The sequence below is a fragment of the Ornithorhynchus anatinus genome, chromosome X3, assembly GCF_004115215.2.
Source record: "Ornithorhynchus anatinus isolate Pmale09 chromosome X3, mOrnAna1.pri.v4, whole genome shotgun sequence".
NCBI classification, from domain to species: Eukaryota; Metazoa; Chordata; class Mammalia; order Monotremata; family Ornithorhynchidae; genus Ornithorhynchus; species Ornithorhynchus anatinus.
In genome coordinates, this window is record NC_041751.1 from 24,901,210 (window position 1) to 24,915,892 (window position 14,683).

Genomic DNA, 14,683 nt, shown 5'->3' on the forward strand with positions numbered 1-14,683 from the left:
CAATGTCAGCCACAAATCCATGGGGTTCCCAGACCTCACCCCCCGCATGTATGTTTCCGCGCGCACACACACACACACACACACACAATTCTTTCGACCTCTGCAGGATATTGCATGACAGTGTCCTTAGACTGCCCCTCCACCCTGCATCTCCACCCCTTTCCCCCCCGCCCAAAAAGGCACCTCCGAAATCTCGTACAGTGCCCAAGCGCTTAGCACCCAGTAAGCGCTCAATAAATACAATTGGATGACTCTCGTAACCCCGGCTCTCCTGGAGGACAACCAGCACTTCCAGCCCCGGGACTTTCCTCCTCCTTCGCGCCCAGCCCAACCCCGGGCCCTGAAACAAAGCGCCATAAAGGCTCCGTGTACTCTCCCGAAAAACCTTTCCCCATTTAGGGGTGACTGCCGGGCAGGGGAAAGAAAAAAAGGGGGGGAGGGCGCCAATGCGGACCGACTTACCGCTGCGCTCTGCGCTGCGCCGGTGGTCGAGGAGCAGCAGCACAGCCTGCAGCTGGTTCACCTCCCCTGCTGCTGCAGCTGCTGCTCCTGCATCTGCTGCTGCAGCTCACACTCTTTCCCCCCTTCCCTCTACCCGCCCCCCACTTCTGCCTCCACTGGGGGGAACAGTTTTGAGTCAACTGTAGCGCCCCGGATGCCGCGTCCCAGCCGACTTGGATGACATTGAGCTCCGCGGGAACCGCGTCCTTCCCTCCTCCCCTCTCTCTGCTCGCCTCCTCCTCCCGGGACCCTTCCTCCTCTTCCTCTTCCGCCGCTAGTGAACGATAAAGAAATGAATGAATGAAGGGGCGTCGCCTGGAGTTTCCTCCCTCATCCCGATGGGGTGGGGGAAGAGTGGTGAGAGTGTATATATGCCTGTGTGTGCGCGCACCCGAAAAGAACCCCCCTCCTCCCCCCCAAAAAAGCTGCAGGGGACTGGCATTTCGTCGCCACGGATCCTCCTCCACCCTACCTGGATGTCGCTGCCACCCTAAGAGCCACATCGCACAAGAATACAGGGGTCTCAGCCTGCCTGGGGTGGAGGGTAGCGAGGGGATTCGTTTGCAATCAATCCCGAATGGGTGAGATATTTGGCAGCTGCTCTCTTAACAGCCGGGGTCGCATTCCTGGGGTAACCGTTGGGACACACGGTTCCACTTCCCTCAGCCTCCCCTCCCACAACTCGAGGGCTTGCTGGGACCGTCTGGACACCCCCCAACTCCCAGGGCAGTTGCTCCTCTAGGCTAAAATTAGCCCAACCGTTATAATAGAGAGGGCTTCCCCACCCTCCCAGCCCCACAGCACTTATGTACATATCTAATTTTATTTACTTGTATTGATGTCCGGCTCCCCCACCCTCTAGACTGTAAGCTCGTTGTGGGTAGGGAACAACTGTTTATTGTGCTGTGCTTTCCCACGTGCTTTACCATGGTCTGCAAACAGAAAGTGCTCAATAAATACGATTGAATGCATCTGTACTCTGGGGAACCCAGTATGAGCAAACTGGTTGGGGGGGGGGGGGGCAGCTTTCACTACCCTGGTACAAACAGAGCTTCGATTTGGTCCTGGATATGGTTGCCCTTGCTCCGAGAGATACGGTTCCCAGGAGTTAAGAGACCTAGGTTCTATTCCTGGCTTTGCCATTTATCTGCTGTGTGACCTTGGGCAAGTGACTGAAGTTCTCTGGGCCTGGGTTTTCTCATCTGTAAAATGAGGATTCAACACCTGCCCTCCAACATCTGCCCCTATTATATTCCCTCGTTACAGCAGAAGGATCAACTGCACCTTGAACGTTCTTCACTGAGACCCTAGACCCCGTGTGACAGCTGCTGGAGTTGCTCCATCCGCACGACTCTGGCTAGGACCTTCCTTTGTGATGCCCCGAACTGTGTAGCTGATACTTGGCCCACAGCAGCCCCTTAGTTAATCCTGGGATCTATTGGTTTACCAAGGACCTCTGAGAATCGAGCAAACTAAAGATATGATTTTCCGACAATGGAAATGAATAATTGTCACCCAAATGAAGAGGGATTTCTGACTCCGTCACTAGGGTCATTTAATATTTTTTCTGGACCCAAATGAAGGTGGATTTTAGAAATCAATCCTACCCAGACAAATGAGGTTGGAAGCAAGCAGGAGACTGTATGGAGCTTGCTTTACGTGTTATGATTTCATTTAACTGTGGGTTTACCAGTGGTAATAGAAGGGAAGCAGGGAAAGCCACAGTCTGAAACATCTCAAGCTGGATGGTTCTGTCAAGTGTGGGATAGATGGCTTACTTCATCATTCCTCTCACTGCTAGTCAACTGTTTCCAACAACTCCACTGCTAACTCTAAGACATGCACTTGCTTTAACCCACTTTTACCAACAATCCCTTACCCTGTTGGAAAGAGAGGAGCTTGGGGGATCAGGGCCCTGCCTAAAATATGAGCAGAGAGTGCCTACTGATAACTGTGGTATTTTAGCACTTTTTGTGTGTCATGCTTAGTACAATCAGTCCAGACAGTCCCTGTCCCACCTGGGGCTCACAGTCTCAATCCCTATTTTACCAATGAGGGAACTGAGGCACAGAGAAGTGAAGTGACTTGCCCAAGGCCACAGCAGACAAGTGGTGGAGCTGGGATTAGAACCCCTGACCTTCTGACTCCCAGGCCCGTGCTCTATCCACTATGCCACAAAAGCCCTTGGATTCTCAGGCCCATGCTCTTTCTACACTGTTTCTCTTGGTACCTGAGACTTCTCAATGGAGAAACAAGAGCAGCAGGTAGTGTTAGGTAGGAACAATATCTGAGTGCAAATATGGCACAGCATGGTCCTGAGACCTGCCTTCCATAAACTTACTATTTGATTATTACAGGGATCAATCAGAAAGCAAGCCATCCTGATTTTTATCCTTTTAAGTCAGTCAACATCACTCAATAAAAGTCATCCCCTTAAAACACTTGAATCTCTTAGCCCAATCCTTGAAATCCCATTGAGAGGCAAAAGCACAATAGAAAGACATGGAGGCCAATTTTTCATTTTGGGGTTTTTGGATAGGGAGAGGCACCCAAGAGGCATGACTTCTAAGGATGGGAGTCTCTCACCCCTCCACCTGTTCTGTTTTCCCTCCTTCCCTACCCTCAAACTGAAGCCTGAGCTAAGGAGTGAGAAGAGCAATATGGTGAGTTGCCAAGAAAGAATGAAAAAAGGTTTCTTGTCAGGGCTGTAATGATAGCATGGCAACCATAGTAGTGCGAGACATTATCAAGGTGCCCCCAACTCTTATCCAGAGCCCAGAGAGCGTGAAAATCTTTCCTCCACTTAACTTTTCCATCAAAATCAACACTGTCCCCATCTTGCTTGCACCCTTGGCATTATCCTCAACTCCTTGTTCTTTCAGTTCTCAGAGTCAGCATTGCTAAATCCTGTTGGCTTCTCCCCCGCCCCATCTCCTCAATATTTCCTAGATCTGCTCTTCCCTCTCCATCAAAACCACTATTACCCTGGTCCAGGAACTTATCACATCCCAGCTAGACTACTGCATCCATCCCCTCCCTGATCTCCCTGCCCAGCTTCTCCCTTTTCCCACCTGGATCACTTTTCTAAAACACTGTTCAGTACAAGTCCTTCCACTCCTCAAAAGTCTCCAATAGTTACCTATTCCTCTCTACATAAAGCAAAAACTCCTGCTCTTTGGGTTTAAGGCACCTAATCAACTTGGAGATTGAGACTGTGAGCCTCACATGGGACAGGGACTGTGTCCAACCCCATTTGCTTGTATCCATCCCAGCATTTAGTACAGTGCCTGGCACATAGTAAGCACTAAATACCATAATTATTATTACACTTTTGTGTATTTTGCTCAGTCATTGACTGCTTACTCTGTGCACAGCTCTGTACTAAGTGCTTGGAAAAGTACAATAGAGTAGACATGATCCTTGCTCTCAAGGAGTTTATGGTCTAGCCGAGGAGACAGAACCTAAAATAAGTAGGGAAAGCATCAGAATATAAAAATGTGTACATAAGTACTGTATGGGGTGGAATTAAGTGCATAGGTGACACAGTAGGGAGGGAAAATAGGTGGAGGGAATGAAAACTCAGTCAGAGAAGGCTTCCTGGAGAAGATGTGATTTTAATAAGTCTAATGACCATTGACTAGCATCCTCTGTTATTTAAGCACATCTTCCTCATTTGTAAAATTTTATGGGTCAGTCTTCCTTTGACTGTCGATGCCTGGGGGCAGGAATTGTGTGTCCTGCATTTACTGCACTCTCCCAAGTCTTTGTACAGTGTTCTGCACAGAAGGGACTTAGTAAATACTATCAATTGTTGGAAGAGCTTGCTTCCTATACCAGAGCCAGGGCTTGTTGTGGCCAGGGAATGTGTCTACCAATTCTGTTTTATGTACTCTCCCAGGTGTTTAGTACAGTGCTCTGCACTCAGTAAGTACTTAATAAATACCATTGACTGATTGATGGATGGAAGGCTAAAGAAGCTCATGCCTAAGTGCTGGAGTCCAGTGGGGATAATACTAGTACTATTGGGTAGAAACCTCACCCAGAATTAACATGAGTGTACACACATAAAAATTTTATACAACAACGTTAACAAAATTGTGTATCCACTTAAGATGACTGCTGTGAATGCATTATTAGTCTTATGTGCTCCACTGGGGATAGGAGTAAGAAAAAAATTTTCTTAAGACAGCAAGAAGGAAATATTAATGTGCTTCACTCACAGACAGAATAAGCAACCTACACACAACTTTAAAAGTTTCATTACAATTTCTCTAGGGATATTCTTTTTCCTATTTTCAAAAGCTTTACTAAGTTAAAATAGATTTTAAAGTTACAAATGGAAGTTTTATTTTATTATTAGAAGCAATATAGCAAGTAACCCAGATTCTGCTCTGAATTTCCTTTTTCCTTATGAAAGGTGTGCATTTAATTGGCATTAATTAAGCAAGCAAATGAATACTCCTCAGAGGAAGTCAAGAACTACTCCATCCCATCTATTTCAACAACTACTGCAGTGGAAGAAACCTTATGCACTAATTATTTTTTTAACATGCACTTTTTGTTAATATGGTTTCTCTCCTTTCCCTTTCTTTTCTACTTTCCTTTCTCTGCCCCTACCCACTGGTGGCCTTCCCCCTGCCTGCCTCAGACTGAGGAAAATCTAATCACCTTACTCCAATCTGATATCGAACAGTTAAATATCGATATATCCAAGCATCACGAGTGAAATCACCAGCCTACCAAATGCTGCTTAACCTAATAATTGGCATGCAATAGCATTATTTGATGACTGGTTTAATCAACTGTTGACATGACTTCTTATTTCACTGGGATTGCTTGACATTTCCTGCGGTCATGTTTTGTCTATCCTAGAAGCCACTTAGTGAGTGTTAAGCATGGTGGCCTTCAGGGTGGACAGAACAGGACTGTAAGTGAAACAGCTCCACTCTGCCCGAAGTCCACAGTCTCCTGGCTGGGCAGAGGGACTTTCTCTCCAGGTAAACCAGGGATCCTGGCGAAATGGGTGAGGTCATTATGCCCCATAGGAACACCCCTGCATCTTCATCATCAATCAGTGGTATTCATTTGGTGCTTTCTGTGTGCAGTGCAGAGCAGTGTACTAAGCACTCATCATCAACCTCAGCATTACGGAGTGCCTATTGTGTGCAAAGCACTGTATTAGATGCTTGGGGATCCTACAACAGAAGTTAAAAAAAAACCCCATGGTTCCTGCCCTCAAGAAGCTTTAAATCTAATGGGGGAGGCAGGCAAACACAAATTAACGAATGTACACTAGGTAGGAGTGAAAGTTTTAAAAAAAATAAAAATAAAAATGGATACATTCTAAAATGATGTTTCAGGAACAGGATCCAGGCAGCAGATCAAACTGACCTTAAAAATCAAAGGTCAGGAGTTTTTGTGGTATGTAGAAAGGAATGGATAACTATTGGAAAAAGGGAAAATTAAAAAAATAAATATTTCCTGTATACCCATGCTCTACCCATTACACCACGCTGCTTCCCACAACGTTTTGTACAGATCAACTACTTAAATACTTCCTCAACTTTAAATTAGTGTCTGTCTACCCTGTTAGATTGCAAACTTCCTGAGGGAGGGATAATAATAATATTGGTATTTAACTGCTTGCTATGTGCTAGGCGTGTACTAAGCACTCGGGTGGATACAAGCCAATCAGGTTGGACACAGTCCTTGTCCCACTTAGGGCTCACAGTCTCAATTCCCATTTTACAGATGAGGTAACAGGCTCAGAGAAGTGAAGCGACTTGCCTAAGGTCACACGGCAGACAAGTGGCAGAGCCGGGATTAGAACCCATGACCTTCTGACTCCCTGGCCCGTGCTTTATCCACCACGCCATGCTACTTCTCCCTCATGTCTTCTACTTCTGTTGTACTCTCCCAAGCATTTAGTACCCTGCTCTGCACAGAGTAAGAACTCAAATACTTCTAAAGCAGGGGGTCTGGGACTGATTTCGCCACCTGGAAGAGCTTAGTTTCATCTTCAAACTTGGTGGTCTGTCAAAACACACTCCCTCTCCTAGATCATTTAGGAAGCCATTAAACCAATCCAGTCCTAACACTGATTCCTTGTGGACTCCCCTATTTGCACTTTTTCTTGAGTGGTTGTTTATCCTTCCCTACCTTTTGTTGCCTGTCTTTTGGCCAGTTTCCCCTCTGGGAGGGAACAATGTTGTGAATGAGGAGGAAAGGTGAGAACAGAGTTGTTTAGGGGAAAAAAGGAGGATTAAAGCAGGAAGAGAAGGGACAGATAAAGAGACTAAGCGAGAGGGATAGAGAGGTAAAGTCTGAACAAAGTGTTGCTTATCCTGTGTTTGCCTTTTCTAAGTGCCGATGCCCCTCAGTACTTCTTACACTGGGTGGTCTGTGTCCCTTGTTTCTTTGCTGACTTGAGAAACGACTGAAGCATTTAAACAACTTAGTAAACATGTCTAATGGAGAGAGCTAAAAAGACCTAATCTTGAAATATGGCACAAAAAATGTCTAATGGCGCCGAGCTAAAAAACAAACACAAATTATTCTTGGAATTTACAGGACTACTTCTAGCTTCCATTAAAAGCCAAAGCTCTTCGAAGCAAAATTGCTCCTCTCAACCTTGTGTGCTTCCAAATGCTGTGTTCCCTTTGATATACTGAGAAGCTTACCTGTCATTCACTTTTAAGTGAGGCGGCAGATGATTTTGTACTTAGATAAGTTTTTTTTTAAAAGCTTTAAATTTGCTGTCATTTTACAAAACATAACAATTAATATTTTCCAATTCCCCTGAGTGTTTCTCTCAGAGTAGAATGAAATGCTTCTAATTTACAGGCAGAAGCATAAGCCCCCTTCAGTAATATTTAAATTAAAAAAGGAGATGTTGATAGTTTAAATTCTAATGAATTCAGGCATCTACCAGTCAGGCAGTCCCAGCCAGTAGTACTAATGAATGCTTACATCTAGCTCAGTTCCAAATTACTCATTTTATATTTTAATCTGTGCTATGACTATGCGAGGAATCTTGCTTTTTCAAATAATTTCACCCATTATAGTCTCAACTACTTTCTTCTGTAGAAGCAAACATCTCACTGAAATCAATGGACCTGAATAAAGACAGGAAGAGCAGGACTAGGGATGCCTGTGAAGTTCAGGTAGACTGTAAAGTCTACCAATCCATCAATTGTATTTATTGAGCCCTATGTGCAGAGCACTGGTACTAAGCACTTGGGAGAGTACCATGTAACAGACATTTCCTGCCCACAATGAGCTTACAGTCTAGAGTTTATAGTCTACCCAAATACTAAGTAGCAGGGTGGTCTATCGGAAAGAGCACGGACCTTGAAGTCAGAGGACCTGGGTTCTAATCCTAGCTCCACCGCATTCCTGCCATGTGACCTTGGACAAGTCACTTCACTCCTCTGTGCCTCAGTTCCCTCTTCTGCAAATTGGGAATTCAATCAATCTTATTGATTGAACCTAATGTTATCACCAAATTTTGCTACCTAGGCATAATTACACTCTTCAGTGAGCCACAGATACTCCATTTATTCACCACTGTCCCCCCAGCCCCAAAGCACTTACGTACATATCTGTAAGCTCCTCTAGACTGTAAGCTCGTTGTGGGCAGGGAATGTGTCTGTTTATTGTTATATTGTACTCTCCCAAGTGCTTAGTACAGTGCTCTGTACACGGTAAGCGCTCAATAAATATGATTGACCGACAAAAGTCAAACACAGAATGGAAAAAGCCAATATGGCTTTGAGAAATTGGCAGACAATTTGGTGACAAAAGGGCATCAAGCTTGATAAGCTGAAGGTCTATAAAAGCTGAAACTGGGTTCAACTTTCTTTATGGACATTCTACAGATGACATGTCCAGGTATGAGTAGTTTGCCCAGCAACAACTACAAGCCCATATCAGCCTCAAACGGCAGGACAAGGTTACCAATAAAGGGGTGCTGAAATGCCATCAGTCCATCAGCATTAAGACAAAACTCACACCAACACAGCATTACTAGGTAGGATGTGTGAGGAGAATGGCTAGTAGCAGGTACCCTACTAGCCAAACCGGTGTGGGCAGGGATTGTCTCTCTCTATTGCTGAATTGTATTTTCCAAGTGCTTAGTACAGGGCTCTGCACAGAGTAAGCACTCAATAAATATGATTGAATGAATACCCAAGGACCTTCTGAATGATGCACTGAAGGGGGTTAACGAAAACCAGGAGTGCAGAATAAGTGATTGAAAGACCCAGTGAAGCACCATCTTAACCCGTGTAACAGCACGGTGTTGGCTAGGTCATCCAGACAAGCAGCAATAGCGCTTGCTCTCCTCTAGTGGAGGCTAAGTGAAAATTGGAATGCCAGGAGAAACAGGCCCTGAATGGGACAAATCTGTCAGTTCGCAAGGAAGCATCTTTAGACACACACAAGGTAGAATAGAGTGTTGGTCTCCGTCAGTCTTTTAGGTCACACTTACACACATGGGTAGGACTTCATCACCAATAGCATCTAATCTCTCTTCTCAGCTCTATTTCTTTTTCTCCCACAGTAACCCGAAGCCATCTGGAATGTCATATCTGTATAATCACTAATCCTGGTGAGGTGGTGATGACAAAGCAGACCCTTTTTCCGCCTCGGCAGTGTGCCCGCAGCACCACTGGGTACTGCATTAAGCCTGGCATGGCTCTGGGTAGGATGTGAAAAGATACGGAGGTTGATTTGGGATGAAGAAGAGGGAAAATCAGGCCTGAGCTCCAGCTCTTGTGCCCACCCTGGGCAATGCCAACTCACCCGATAATGATAATCATCCTATTTCTTAAGCACTAACTACATAGTAGTAATCATATTAAACACTAGCTGCATGCAACACTGCACTGAGGACTGGAAAAGAATACACAGGTGGGTATTAGATATGGTCTCTGTCTCTTAGAGTGCTCACAATCTATGTGCCAAGCAATGTGCTAAGTGTTGGAGTAGAAACAAGATAATCAGGTTGGACACAGTCCCAGACCCTCAAGGGGTTCATAGCCTAAAGGGGAGGGAGAACAGATATGTCAATCAATGAGAAGTAGTGTGGCTTAGTGGAGGAGCATGGGCCAGGGCTTCAAAACGACTTGGGTTCTAATTCTGACTCTGCCACTTGTCAGTTGCATGACTTTGAGCAAGTCACTTAACTCCTTGGTGCCTCAGCTACCTCATCTGTAAAATAAGGATTAAGACTGTGAGCCTAATGTGGGACATGGACTGTGTCCAACCTGATTAGCTTGTACCTACCCCTGCACTGAATACGGGGCCTAGGACATAGTAAGTGTATAACAAATAATGGAAAAAAAATAAAAAATAAAAAAAATCAATGGTACATATTGGTTGCTTATTGTGTGCAGAGCACTGTACTAAGCTCTTGGAAGAGTACAAGAAAGGAGATGGAAATGATCCCTGTCCTCAAGGAGTTTACAATCAAGCAGAAGAGCATACAATTGCCATTTTACAGATGAGGAAAGTGAGGTCCAGAGATATTAAGTGACTTGCCCACTGCCACACAGCAGGCCAATAGCAGGGCCAGATTGGAACCCAGGTCTCCCGACTCCCAGCCCTGTGCTCTCCTCAAAGCTATGCCACTTCTCACCAACACGGTAGCCAACCCAGAGCTGTCCTACCTCCAGCCAATTGTTGCAGGGCATTGAGGGGGTTTAGGAAGAGACATTATAATTCCCTGGAGCTTTCTGGTGGGTCTGAGTAGCAATAGCTAGAGGAAATGAGCAGAGAGTGAATGATGAACATCCTGTCTTCCAAGCTTAGCAGTCACATTGCCCTCCCACTCTACAAAGCCCACTTACCAATCAAGCTATTTTTATTTTTATTTTTTTTTACTTTCACCTGAATTCTATCTTTTTTTTGTCTCTTTCCCTCTGTCTCTCTCAAAAGGTTACTCCTCTGGCATGCTGTTTTGATCCTATTTTAAACAGGGGCTGTGGGACCTTGCTGTCACCTCAGCTTGAGTCCATGGCTTTCAAAAGGCTTTCAAAGAGAATTCCAGGGAGCGAGATGGTTCTCTTTGAAAAATGCTCCAGGCTTAGATTGGTGAAGTGAGCCCCCAGTATTGTACATAAAATAGCAGCATTTCCCTAAGTCAAGTCTACGCTGCATAAAGCCTAATGGGGTCCAATCCATGTAGGAAAGACCTGGGTGCATGCCAGAAAAACTTCTCTAGTACAGCTGGCAGGGATGGATTAACTTTCCTGTGGGACTGGGACTGCTACATTTTTGGGGACTTCCTCCGCCCCACCAGGTATCACCTAATAGTAATAATAATAATTAGTATAATTATGGTACTTGTTAAGCACTTACTACGTACCAGGCACTGTTCTAAGCAATGGGGTAGATACAAGATAATTGGGTTGGACACAACCCCTGTCCCCTATAGAGCTTACCGTCTTAATCCCCATTTTACAGATGAGGGAAGTGAGGCACAGAGAGATTAAGTGACTTGCCCTAGGACACAAAGCAGACAAGTGGCAGAGCCAGGACTAGAACCACTGACTACCAGGCCTGTGCTCTATCCACTAGGCAATACTGCTTCTCCACATCTCTTCCAAGAGGCCTTCCCTGACCAAGCTCATTTCCTTATGTTGCCCTTGCATTTGCACCCTTTATTCACCCCTCCATCTCACAGCATTTTATGTCATGCTGTATAGAGATGCTGCTTATGATATCACTCTATTGCACTGTATATCCCCTCCCTCTCCCCATTTTGCTTCATGGTTGGTTCTCCCAAGAACTTCCTCCACGTAAAGTTGCCAAGTGCTTCCCAGGCTCCTCTGATAAGACTGCCGTTGCCTGGGTGATGGGGAGGAGGAGAGAGAAGGGAGAGAGAAGAAAAGGGCGGGGGGGAGGGCAAAAATGAGGAGTCCTGAGCCAGGCAGCAAATCTTTTGCACGTAGACTGTGAGATTCATACCCATCTGGGGAGTGTGCCAGGCTCTGGCATGTTGGTTCCCAGATGGGATCCCACTTATCCCATGCTTTCTCCCTGTTGCCCAGAGCCAGTGCTCCTCTAGTGCAAGCAGGTCTTCTGTGGCACCTTCCCAACTTTGGGAGGCAGGGACAACCAATTGCAGATAAGAGGCCAGTGTCTTCCCACCTGGCTGTGCTGAGGAGGGTTCAATCAATCATATTTATTGAGCACTTAATGTGTGCAGAGCACTATATTAAGTGCTTGAGAGACACATTCTCTGCCCACAACAAGCTTACGGTCCAGACAGGGAGGCTGACATTAATCAGAGCAGGGCACCCCTGCTGCCTGTGAGAGTTTGCTAGCTTGCTGGTCCCCCAACTCCCTTGGCAATCCTCTGCTTCCCCTCTTCTATTGAAGTCTCTTGTCCCAGACCCATGCTCTTTCCACTAGGCCATACTTGAGAGGTTTTGACTCACACCGGAGAGTCACCTAATTCAGAGAGAACATACACATAACCAAACCATTAAATAGAGGCACAGATGACAGTATATTGGATAGTAAGATGTAAGTATAAGTAAAGGTCACAGGAGTGCAAAGTGCTATGTCAATTAGGTCTACCAGTCATTGAGCCATCTATCTTCCTCACAGTTAACTGTTGTTCAGCATCTTAAAACATTTGCTCAGAACCAGCTGCCTAGGAGAACAACTTTTCAGTTCATAGTGTGGAGTTTGTAGTGGGTATATGTGAAATGTGTTTATTACTCTCACCGGGAACACATTTTCACTACTAAAAAGCTCCCACTCAGAATTAGCATTCCTGGCAAAATTATGAGAAGTGCACATCTGATTAAAATAACTGATAACTGTTTAAGTATTTTAATAACTGATTAAAATAATTTTTCAGGGTGCATAGTTTAGATAAAATAGCTGCTGGAATTTAGGAAAGGAAAACTTTTTTGGGAGAGATTTAGGAATTGGTCTTTACTATAAGAAAGCATGGACATAGCCTTATGTTTTCATAATTACCTGTCAGCTGTGTGACTGTGGGCAAGTCACTTAACTTCTCTGTGCCTCAGTTACTTCATCTGTAAAATGGGGATTAACTGTGAGCCTCACGTGGGACAACTTGATTACCCTGTATGTAAACCCAGTGCTTAGAACAGTGCTCTGCACATAGTAAGCGCTTAATAAATACCAACATTAATATTATTATTATAATTACCCCATTCTAGCTAAAATGATCTGCCACATATTATTTATTCTCAATATTCACGACTTATTCCCAGTGGTGCTTATCTTTCTTCCTTAAGTCATCTTTCATTAAAACCTCTACCTCATATAGTTTCAGCATTTAGTCATATTGGAATTTGGTTCCAACACACGTGTGGGTTTTTTTGGGGTTTGCTTTGTTCATAGGGCAATAGAAATGCTCCCAGCAAAAGCCCTCAAGAAAGAATCTGGATCTCATACTGCTTATGGAGGACCAAGTCAGTACATTTCTATATTTGGAAAAGAAAATGGTAGATCCATTACAAACCTTCTTCTTGCCCAACCCCTCCCTCTGGATAGTCCCCTCTAGACTGTAAACTCATTGTGGGCAGGAACTGTGTTTTAATTGTACTTTCCCAAGTGCTTAGTACAGTGCTCTGCACAAAGTATGCACCCAATAAATATATGATTGACATCCCAACTTAATTTCTTACTTCAATTGCAAAAGGTAACAAACTTTCACTAGTTTTATAAGCTACCTTTTGTGATGCCTGTCTACTTGTTTTGTTTTGCTGTCTGTCTCCCCCTTTTACTCTGTGAGCCCATTGTTGGGCAGGGATTGTCTTTATCTGATGCCAAATTGTACATTCTAAGTGCTTAGTACAGTGCTCTGCACACAGTAAAGCGCTCAATATATGATTGAATGAATGAAAGTGTTTTAAGATGTAAAGGTGTTTCAAAAGAAAAGGTCAAAAAATTAAAGGGACCTTAATATCCATGAGAGCATAGGTTTAATGCTGCACTGAAAATGGAATCAATTTTATATGAAAAATGCTCTCCGACTAAAATCGCCTCTGTACTCAAGAATATATTTTATGAGGTTTGAAATGCATTCCGTATCTTAGGATATTTTTCTTCCAGGGGCGGGGGGAGAACCTCATCTGAAATATATAAAGGAAAAGATAAATCTCTGTATTTGAATATTTACCCACTCTAAATCTATGCTGTTTGTTTATAGTAACAGTGGGATTTTTAAATATAAAACGACAATACCTGACAGGAATAAAAATGATGGAATTTGTTCTTCCACATGCAAAAACATGAGATTCAACTTCTGAATAATATGTTCATTTTTTCCTACTCTGCAATAAAAATGAAATATCACTCTAATTTCTGAAGCTGATCAGTATAGGAAAAAATTGAATTAAATCAACATTAAGCTCAGGCTAAGACTTTGAACAAGTATTAACACCTGAACTAGTCTTCCCTAGACTGCAAGCTCCTTTTGGGCAGGGCACATGTCTACCGACTCTTATTTTGTCTTCTCTCAAGTGCTCAGTACAATACTCAATAGAGAAGCAGCATGAACTAGTGGATAGAGCACGCATGGGCCTAGGAATCAGAAAGTCCTGAGTTTTAATCTCAGCTCTGCCACTTTTCTGCTGTGGGACTTGGGCGAGTCACTTCACTGTGCCTCGGTTACCTCAGCTGTAAAATGGGGATTAAGACTGTGAGCCCCATGTAGAACAGGGACTGTGTCTAACCCAATTTGATTATATCCACCGCAGCGCTTAGTACAGTGTCTGGCACAGAGTAAGGGCTTAACAAATACCACAATTATTATTATAAATATGACTGATTGAAAGGACCTAAGGCAAGGACAGATGTAAAAACATTGTACCAACATTAGGATATCTTAGCCACAGATGATTAGAAACAAAGTTCATCTTTCAATTCATTATGCTCAGAGGTTGCTATTGTTCCTATTCTTAAACCTAATATCTACCATTTATCAGGTAACAGAAGGTTTCCAAGGTGTTTTTTTTTGGGGGGGGGGTTCTTAGTGACTGAACTTAGCCTTCATTTCAGTGTTTATTTTACCTTAGCTTTCAATCATTTATTGAGTGCTTATTGTGTGCAAAGCGCCTACCAATTTACATACCACCCTCCTGCTATCAGCATGAGAAGCAGCATGCTGTAGTGGATACAGCATGGTCCTGGGAGTCAA

The 14,683-nt window shown here is 44.1% G+C and overlaps 1 protein-coding gene across 2 annotated transcripts in view; it reads right to left on the bottom strand.

The window, feature by feature from the left end:
• The window catches only part of PALM2AKAP2 (PALM2-AKAP2 fusion), a gene marked incomplete at its 5' end in the record, with an annotated part of 366,273 nt that overhangs the window by 118,925 nt on the left and 232,665 nt on the right, over positions 1-14,683 (bottom strand). The window contains one exon of one of the 2 annotated variants that reach the window (NM_001204205.2): positions 463-754. The exons of the other annotated variant lie outside the window; for it this stretch is intronic. Of the gene's footprint in view, positions 1-462; positions 755-14,683 lie in introns of those variants that run through there. 2 annotated transcript variants of the gene reach the window in all.